Below are 8,610 nucleotides of genomic sequence, written 5' to 3'. Positions count from 1 at the left end.
CTACCTGTTTTAGGCCCTGAAGCAGAGGAGGAAGATGAAAGGGACAGAGCTGACTTGGGGTGGTAGGCAGAAGGTGGGAGCTGACTGGGAATGGATTTCAGGAGCAGATAGAGGGGGTGGGGCCGAGGAGAGTAGAGATTCTGGCAATCTCATTGGTTCCTTGGACATCAAAGCATCCATTGGCTTTCAGCAAAGTAGAACTGGTTAGTGTGTTAGTGTGAGTATTGGTGGTGGCGGTGGCAGGAGAGGGGTGCAGGATCCTCCACCAACGTGCTCAGTCTGTGGAGCTTCATATCCATCTCCCTTCTTATCCACACACACAAATACAGTCAAGAAATTCTCCAGGAATCTGGCCCCACTTGGTCTTCATTCTGGAGTGACCGCTGTGATCTTCCAGCTGAGGAAAGAGACAGATATGAGAGCCCCTCCAAGGAATCATAAAGCAAAGTTTTGGCTTGACATGTAAAAATATTTTAATGTAAACATTTATTGAACTATGAGATGCATATAGAAAAGTGCCGTAAGTATATGACATAAGTAAATCACAAATTAAAAAATGAAGTGAAAGTTCACAAAGTGAACACACTTGGGTAACCAGCACGCAGCTCAAGGAACAGAACATGACCACCACCCCAAAGCCCCCGCTGTGTCCCCTCCAGTTACTACCCCACCCAAGAGTAACAGAATATTCTGACCTCAAAGAGCATATACCGTTTTTCTGCCGATTTTCCACCTTCATATAAATGCAGTTGTGTACTGTGTACTCTTTTGTATATGGCCTGTTTCACCCCACATGTTTGTGAGATTCATCCTTTGCTTGAGTTTGAACCTGTCTGTGAGGGGTGGGATGGGATGTATCAGAGATTATCCCCTTTAGGTCTCAAACTCAGGCTCCCCTGAGATCCCTTTCAGCACCTGCAGGTCCCAAACAGGATGAACACTCTGGGAGACCTTGTCCTTTCGGGGCTTCTATCCAGGTTGGGATCTGGGAACTGCTGGTCCCCCACCACACCCCTCCAAAGGGACTCAGAAGAAGTCCCTGACCTGGGTGGGGTTAATTAGACAGCGCTTTGAGATCTCAGGATGAAAGGACTGCCTAGAGCCATTGTCCTTGGCCTGCTGTCCAGCTTGGTGGGGGAGGGGAAGAAGTACTCTATCCCCTCAGGCCCCAGGGATGGGGCATCAGCCTATTGGGATTGGCATCGCCAGGTTCTGGAGGATTCTTGGTTCTGAGAAGCTCCTGCCCAAAGAGGCAGGGAGCCCAGGGCCGAGAGACTGGGGAGTGGGGAGTCAAGGGCCCACGCCCCTGGGGTCTGCCTCCCTGCCTCCTGGGTAGCGCCCAGACAGCCCAACTCTGGTGCCGTGTGTGGTTTCAGGATAAGCTGCCGATGCCACCCAGAGCGCCCTGCTGACAGACAAGGATCTCGCCCGCTTTCAAAGACGCCCTTTCATCTGCCAGGGCTAATTACACCTGCAGAGTGGAGAGGGCAGTGGAGCCAGCCCCCTCCCTCCTCCCCCGTGCCAGCGCCCAAGCCCCCTGCCTCAGGAACCCTTCTCCTCCCTCCCTTCTGCCTGCTCTAAAGCTCCAGCAGCAGCTTCAGCACCTGCCTATTATGGCTCCTCTAGTGACAAGTGGCCCTCTCTCCTGGGAGGGAAGACCCGTGAGAGCAGCAGGCTGGAGGGTGGGCCTGTGTGTATACACGAAGATTGGGGCTTGAGGGGTCTGGGTGGCATTAGGAGGGTTGCTGAATGGCTCTAGAGAGTAGGTGAGGGCCTGAGAGCATGAAAGTTCAAGTTCCCGATGGAGGCAGTTTAATGGTGACCATGAGCACCTAGGCTCTGAGTCAAACAGCTCTGGGTTAGAGTCTGTGTTCCATTACTTTACCAGCTGCATGACTGTGCTCTGACTTATTTGAGCCTCAGTTTTCTCTCCTGTAAAATGGGGCTATTAATACCTACCTCATGATGGTTGTGAAGCCCTGAGCCTTTAGCAGGGGTGCATCTGAGCATGGGAAAGATGTCACTTTATGTGGGAAGGCTCTTTGGATTCCCAAGACTGGGTAAAAGTCCCCATAGTACTTGGTGCTTACTCCCCTGCCGCCCTTAACACACTGCTTTGCAACAATCTGTTTATTGGTCCGAGTCTCCTATCACCTTGTGAACAAATTCCTCGGGGTGCCATATTGGATCTGCCTCCAGCCCAGTGCCCAGAACAGAGCAGGTGCTCACTATAGGATCTGCCAGTGTGGGATGGAGGTACATGAGTGCAGGGCTCCTCTGGAGTGAGGGTCACTGTGTCAGCAAGAGAGTGTATCTGACTGCTGCAGGTAACAGTCACATAGTGAGGGGGGTCCGTGTGTGGGCTCGTGCACGAGTGGTCGCTGTGGGCAGACGGGGAGTGGAGTGACTCCACGGCATCTTTCTGTGTTTGAGTCTGAATGAGCCTCTCAGTGATGGATGAGTGAAGGGGTGTGTGCATGTGTGTGTATGTGTGTCATGGCAGAGGATCTATGTGATTGCATGTGAAAGTGTGCAGGAGGAGATGTATCCATCTATGTCTGGGCGCGTGGGGATGGCAGGGGTCACGTGCAAGTCTGGCTGCACCTGAGGGTCTGTGAGGGCTTCCAGTGGTGGGGAGGTCTTTAGAGAAGCAGATAAGTCCCCAATTAGGGGGGCTTCTGGGTAAGAGCCCACTCCTTCCCCAGAGTGGGGTAAATGGGAGGCTGCCACTACCCTAACACCACAGTCCTCCTATCTTGGGCCATGGGAACTGGTGAGGTGCTAGAGGTGGGTTTCCTTGGGAGGCCCAGGGAGCTAAGGTAGGTCCAGAGGAGCCGGGGGCAGGAGGGTCAGAGTCCCCTCCTGACTGGCTGTGGAGCCAAGCAGCAATCTGCCCTTGCACAGGAGACCTGATTCCACACTTTCAATATTGGCTGTGGGGTTCTGCAGTCAGACCCTTAATGGTCCTACTAACCAAAAGCAAGGAAGTTTTTGGTGTCTAACCCAAATCTCCTGTATCCCAGGCCAACCTGGGCCCTGCCCTGTCCTTGTCAGAGTGCTTACATAGACATGAATCGTTGATCATGGGTACGCTGGATCCTCAATCAGAGGGCGCCGATATCACAGTTTCCCCACTTTCCTTCTAAGCCTCATCATTTCTCTTCACCTCCCACATCCCCTCCTCTGATTCTACCCATCTCTGGAAAGTCAATTCCCGAAGCTTATCCTGATAGCAGGTCCTTCAGGAGTCTAACTGACTCCATGTTCTCAGGCCCTATTTGGGGGCTGGGTGCAGGGGGACCCCTCTGGAGCAGCGTGATGAGACGGGGTCTGACGGCCGGCTGAGGTCACCGGCCGCTGAAGTACGTCAGCAGAGGGTGTGTATGTCCCAGCCGGCCACACAGCCTCCCTTTCATCCTTTGTTCTGCCTGCCCGGCCCATTCCCACCGTGGATTCTCAGATCCCCAGGGTGGCATGTCCGATGAGCCAGAGTCTTTGCCCAGACACGATCCTTTCCCAGCCCTGGCCTCTGCTCACCTCCTCCTTCCTGTCTCCCTCCCAGCCACGGGGAAGCCACTTTTGGGGTGTGGGAGTGTAGGGGGTGGGGTGAGGTGGGGGCAGCAGCTTGCAGTCTCCCTCCCGCCCCTCTCCTTGCCAAGCTCCCACTGGCCACCAGGGGTATTGCAGTGGGACACAAGGAAGAACTTTTAGGGGTATCATCCGGTGGGGAGCTTGGGCAGGGGGCAGGCCCCACTTCTGGGAGCAGAGGAGTGCCGGTCAGGAGCATGAGCCTGGGCAGAGAGTGGACAGGGGGACTCCTCCTGTCTCCCTTCTGTCCTTAATGCTGTCTCCAACCCTTTGTTCCCCACAGATGTCTGGCTGCTCCGGTCTGGCAGCCAATCCCCAGATTTCTCCATTCACCCTGGCGTAAAACTGGGCTTCCAGCCTGGAAATGGCTGCTAATATTGGACCCTCCCAGCTGCCCGGTGACCCCGTGTCCTGCCTCCTAGCCCCTTCCCAGGCAGCATGATACCTCCCCAATCTGGACCCATCTTCCTCCTCGTCTCCAAGAATTCTGTGGCTTGGATTTTCTACTCCCAGCACTTCTGATGAGCAATAATTTGTTTTATGACAGAAAAGGAAATTGTCTTCAGTTTCACAAGAGCGAATTCTGTGGCTTGGATTTTCTACTCCCAGCACTTCTGATGAGCAATAATTTGTTTTATGACAGAAAAGGAAATTGTCTTCAGTTTCACAAGAGCGAATTCTGTGGCTTGGATTTTCACATATTCCTTCCCCTTCTTCTCCAGGGAGTCGGTCTTCACCTGGCCATGCGTCCTCCTTTCTGCCTTGCCCTGTCTCCCTAGTCCTGCTGTCCCCTGTGTTTTCAGCCAGAGTCGGCCAGCGTCTCTCCTGGTGTGTGCGTTGGGTCTTACATAAGTAAGCCAGGAGTTCCCCGAGGACGGGGCCTGGATCTCCCCCCACCCCTATTAGAAACACCGCAGAGATAGGAACCTTGATATTTTCCCAATTCCCAGAAAAGTCCATGAGAGCAGGGCTAGAAGATGTGAGGGAGGGCAATTATCAGGGAGGTGATGGGAAAAAACTGGCAGGAGCTAAAGCATAGATAAGGATGGTGTGTCCCTGAGCTCTGGTCCAGGGAGCAGAGCAGAGAAGAGGAAGGAAGAGTTATGAAAGTTTAGTGGGGAGCGGCGGGGCGGAAAGAAAGTCTTAATGGCTTCTCTGGTGAGTCTGACAGGAGGTTCCCTAGAAGAGTTTATCAAAGCAAAGGCTGAGAGAGGTGAGGTTTCCTTCCTACCCAGGCATGGGGGAGGCCAGCTTTGGGGGTCAGTTGTTGAGATGGAGGGAATCTGCTCCACTGGTCTCTCTTTCTTGAGCCCTACTTGCCTGGCAGTAGTATTGGGGTGCCATGGGCTCACTGGAGCCATTCCAAGTCATAAAGTGCTAACAAATTCCCCAGGCATCCTCCAATCTTGGCCTGGAAGAGAACCCACTGGGTTCTAATCCTGGATCTGCCATTAATTAATTTGCTGAGTGATCTCTGGCAAGTTCCTCAACCTCTCTGGGCCTCCCTTTCCTGTCCCCACCCCTCCACCCCATGAACAGGTGCCTGAGGGAAGAAGTGGAGCTTCTCCAGCCTGGCTCTGAGGCAGGAGGAGGTGTGAGATGACCTCCCTAGAGTCCCTTTTGATGCCGGTGGTCAGAGCCTTTCCCTGGTCAGCGGAGGAGCTTGACAAGGAGGACAGAGTGCTGTTTCAGTCCTGATGGGGACATTACTCTCTCCACACGTCCTTCCCTGCCCCTCCTCAGGTGCCTCCTGTTCCCTGGGCCCCCTCCCCTGACACTCCCATCTTCCTGCCCACCTGGGGCCCTGCACGGGAGCAGGAGAAAACCCTCAGGAGGGAGAGAGACTAGCCCAGCACTTCTGATGAGCAATAATTTGTTTTATGACAGAAAAGGAAATTGTCTTCAGTTTCACAAGAGCGAAACGAATTCGTTTGAAGTAGTTTGCCCTGCGGCAGGCAAGAGAAGGTTTCTCCTGAGCTTGCCTTCGCACTCCTTCTCTCCCCCTCTCTCCCTCTTCCCTTCTAATTACTGCAGCTTCCAAGCCGTTGGCATGAGTCAATGCCAGGCTGTCAGATGTGAACTGCCCCAGGATCTCACCTCTTGGGTGTGGATGGGGGATGGAGCCACGGGAACAAGGTGGGGTGGCTCTCAGTTCAGCTTCTGCCATGCCCCAAGCCTTACCTGGTGCCACCACGGAGAGAGCAGGGGAGCCTGGGCAGAGGGCGGCTCGCCAGGGCCCTGGCGAGCCAACAGCTCCGGGCTTGGGAGGCCACTAGCACCCTGATGCCCAGGGAGGGGACTGTCGTGGCCTGGTGGGCTTTACCCCATGGACCACCCATGTTTCCTGATCAGCCCTCCTTCCTCATCCTCTCTGATTGAAGCCTAGAAGTTGAATTCCCAGGTGGCATCTGGGCAAGAGAATGGACAATGGCCACCTACTGGCGTCAAGACTCAAAGATTCATTTGGGGGCTTCCCTGGTGGCGCAGTGGTTGAGAGTCCGCCTGCCGATGCAGGGGATGCGGGTTTGTGCCCCGGTCCGGGAAGATCCCACATGCCACGCAGCGGCTGGGCCCGTGAGCCATGGCCGCTGAGCCTGCGCGTCTGGAGCCTGTGCTCCGCAACGGGAGAGGCCACAACAGTGAGAGGCCCGCGTACAGCAAAAATAAATAAATAAAAAGATTAATTTGGGGCAGCCAGGATGAGGAGGAGAACACCTGTGGATCACCGGTGCTCCCACTAAGAAGTCCAGTAGACTGAAAAATCATGGCCCCTCCTAGACTCATTCTAAGACCCTCCTAGACTCCACTAAGAAGTCCAGTAGACTGAAAAATCATGGCCCCTCCTAGACTCATTCTAAGACCCTCCTAGACTCCACTAAGAAGTCCAGTAGACTGAAAAATCATGGACCCTCCTAGAGTCATTCTAAGTGCCCCCTCCTTCTTTCCTTCCACCTATCCATCCTTCCATTAGTCCATTCAGCAAACTCATAAAGCTTTCATAGAGTGCCAGGCACCTACCTTTCCAGGCACTGGGAGTGTGGAGCGATGAACAAAACCCCCTGCCTCCAGCAAGGAGTATGTTAGCTACAGGGGGAAGGGGCTGTGCTCAGCACGTTCGTAGGACAAAGCAGGCACTTACAGACATCTGCCGAATGAGTGACTAGATGCCCAATATGAATCAGAGGTAACACTGCAAAAAGTCAGCTGGTGAAGGAAGAAAGAATCCCTTGTTTAACCCCTTCCCTGCCATGCCCCATCTCCCCACTCCCTTCCTCTCCAGGGAGTCCACCTGCCGAGGTCCTGAGCGAGGGTGGGAAGGGGCAGCTGCTGCCTGGAGAGCAGGCAGACGCCAGGGTCCCGGCTGCCAACCTGGCACCGCTGCTTGGCGCTGGGCGCCCTCTAAAACAACAAACCCCATGTCTCTAATTCAGCACTTCCTGTTTGTCTTGATATTGTCTTCTGTCCTTGAAGCCCACAGGCCCAGTCAGGGATGGGGCAAAGGGCCAGAGCTTTGAGGGACTCAGAGAGAGGGAGAGGCCAGTGTGCCCTCCCCTGTAGGTTTCTAGGCTGTGTTCAGGGACACTGGGCAGAGGTCAGAGGTGTCATATTCCAGGGTGCTCAGTGAGGAGCCTGAGCCCCCTGCGCCCACACTATAGAGGGTATTCTAGATTCTGGGTTCTCGTCGTCACAGGTTCTCGGATCAATGATATTCCTTCCCCTCTATGACTCTTGGCTTTCTGAATGCTGCAGAACAGGGGGAATTCAGGGTGGGAATCACCAAACTTCACTGCCCTCTGTTTCTCATTCTCAACATGGCGGGGAAGTTCTTCTTGATGTCTAACTTGAGTACCTTTCACTAGCCTTTGGGGAAGGACTCCGACTTTGGGTGCTTTAGCACCCACGTCTTATGTGTCTCAGGTTCCCGAATCAATATTGTAGGGACTTTACAGATGAAGCTTATTCTAGACTTTAAAGTCCCCCTGGGACCAGCGGTCTCCCATAAAAGCAGCCCATGCCCCCGCTGTGCGAGCATGTCCACTATGATAGGCGTCAAGATGGCTGCCCTGTGGGTGGTAGGATCAGGGCAAATTCTAGACAGGCCCCCACCCTGGCCAGAGGGGCAGCCCTCTGCCACCCCCGGAGCTCCAGGTAATAACCTAGGGGCCATGCCAGGCTCGCCAGCACCTGAGCCACCAGCAGCAGATAATGACTGGGGAGCTGGGCAGGCAGAGCCAACCCCTCAATCAGGAAGCAAATTAAAAAGGGGAGGAATCTCTCAGACAGACCACAACAATGAGACTGGCCCCCTTTCCAGGGCACTGCCTGCCTTCCCCCTTCCCTGTCAGATTTCGCCTGCCAGCTCCTGAATCCCAGCCCTCCCCTCTAACTCCCCTCTCGTGGCATCCAGCTGGAGGTTGTCTGGGTGACCCTGGCTGCAGGTTGGTGGCAGTGCCCGGCTGGCCACGACACAAGATGCTGGACCTCTCAGTAAGCCTCGGCCACCAGCCTGATCTTGGATTCCTGACAGGGCCCTGGGCACAGTGAGGGGTGAAAGACAAAGGGTCAAGGCATGCTTTTGTGCTTTTGGTGCTACATCTTGATGCCCATGAGGCAAACTCTGGATGGCTGCGACAATGGGATTTATAGAGAACCCACCAACCCCCGGCCTGGCAGCCCATTCTCTGCAAAGGGTGCAATTCAATTCAGTGCAACACATATCTATGCACACTCAGCACTAGTCATTGTACGAGATGCTGGGGGAATACAAAGATGAACAGAGAAAACTCCAGTCTCTCAAGGGGCTCATGAGCTGACATACACACACAACTTATCGTATCACCCATCAGGCAATGTTAAGGCCTCTATCTGTTAGAACTCTAGGAACACAGAGAAGGGTAACTTGGAGAACTGGGAAGTCTTCATAGATGAGGGGGACACATAAGTTGGGCTTCGAAGGATCAATAGGAGTTCACAGGCAGAGAAATGGGGAAGAACATTTCAGACAAAGAAGACTATAGGGTG

Source organism: Neophocaena asiaeorientalis, unplaced genomic scaffold, assembly GCF_003031525.2.
Source record: "Neophocaena asiaeorientalis asiaeorientalis breed wild unplaced genomic scaffold, Neophocaena_asiaeorientalis_V1.1 scaffold1, whole genome shotgun sequence".
In the NCBI taxonomy this organism is placed as follows: domain Eukaryota; kingdom Metazoa; phylum Chordata; class Mammalia; order Artiodactyla; family Phocoenidae; genus Neophocaena; species Neophocaena asiaeorientalis.
The sequence above is the reverse complement of the archived record's forward strand: the minus strand, read 5'-3'. Positions refer to the sequence as shown.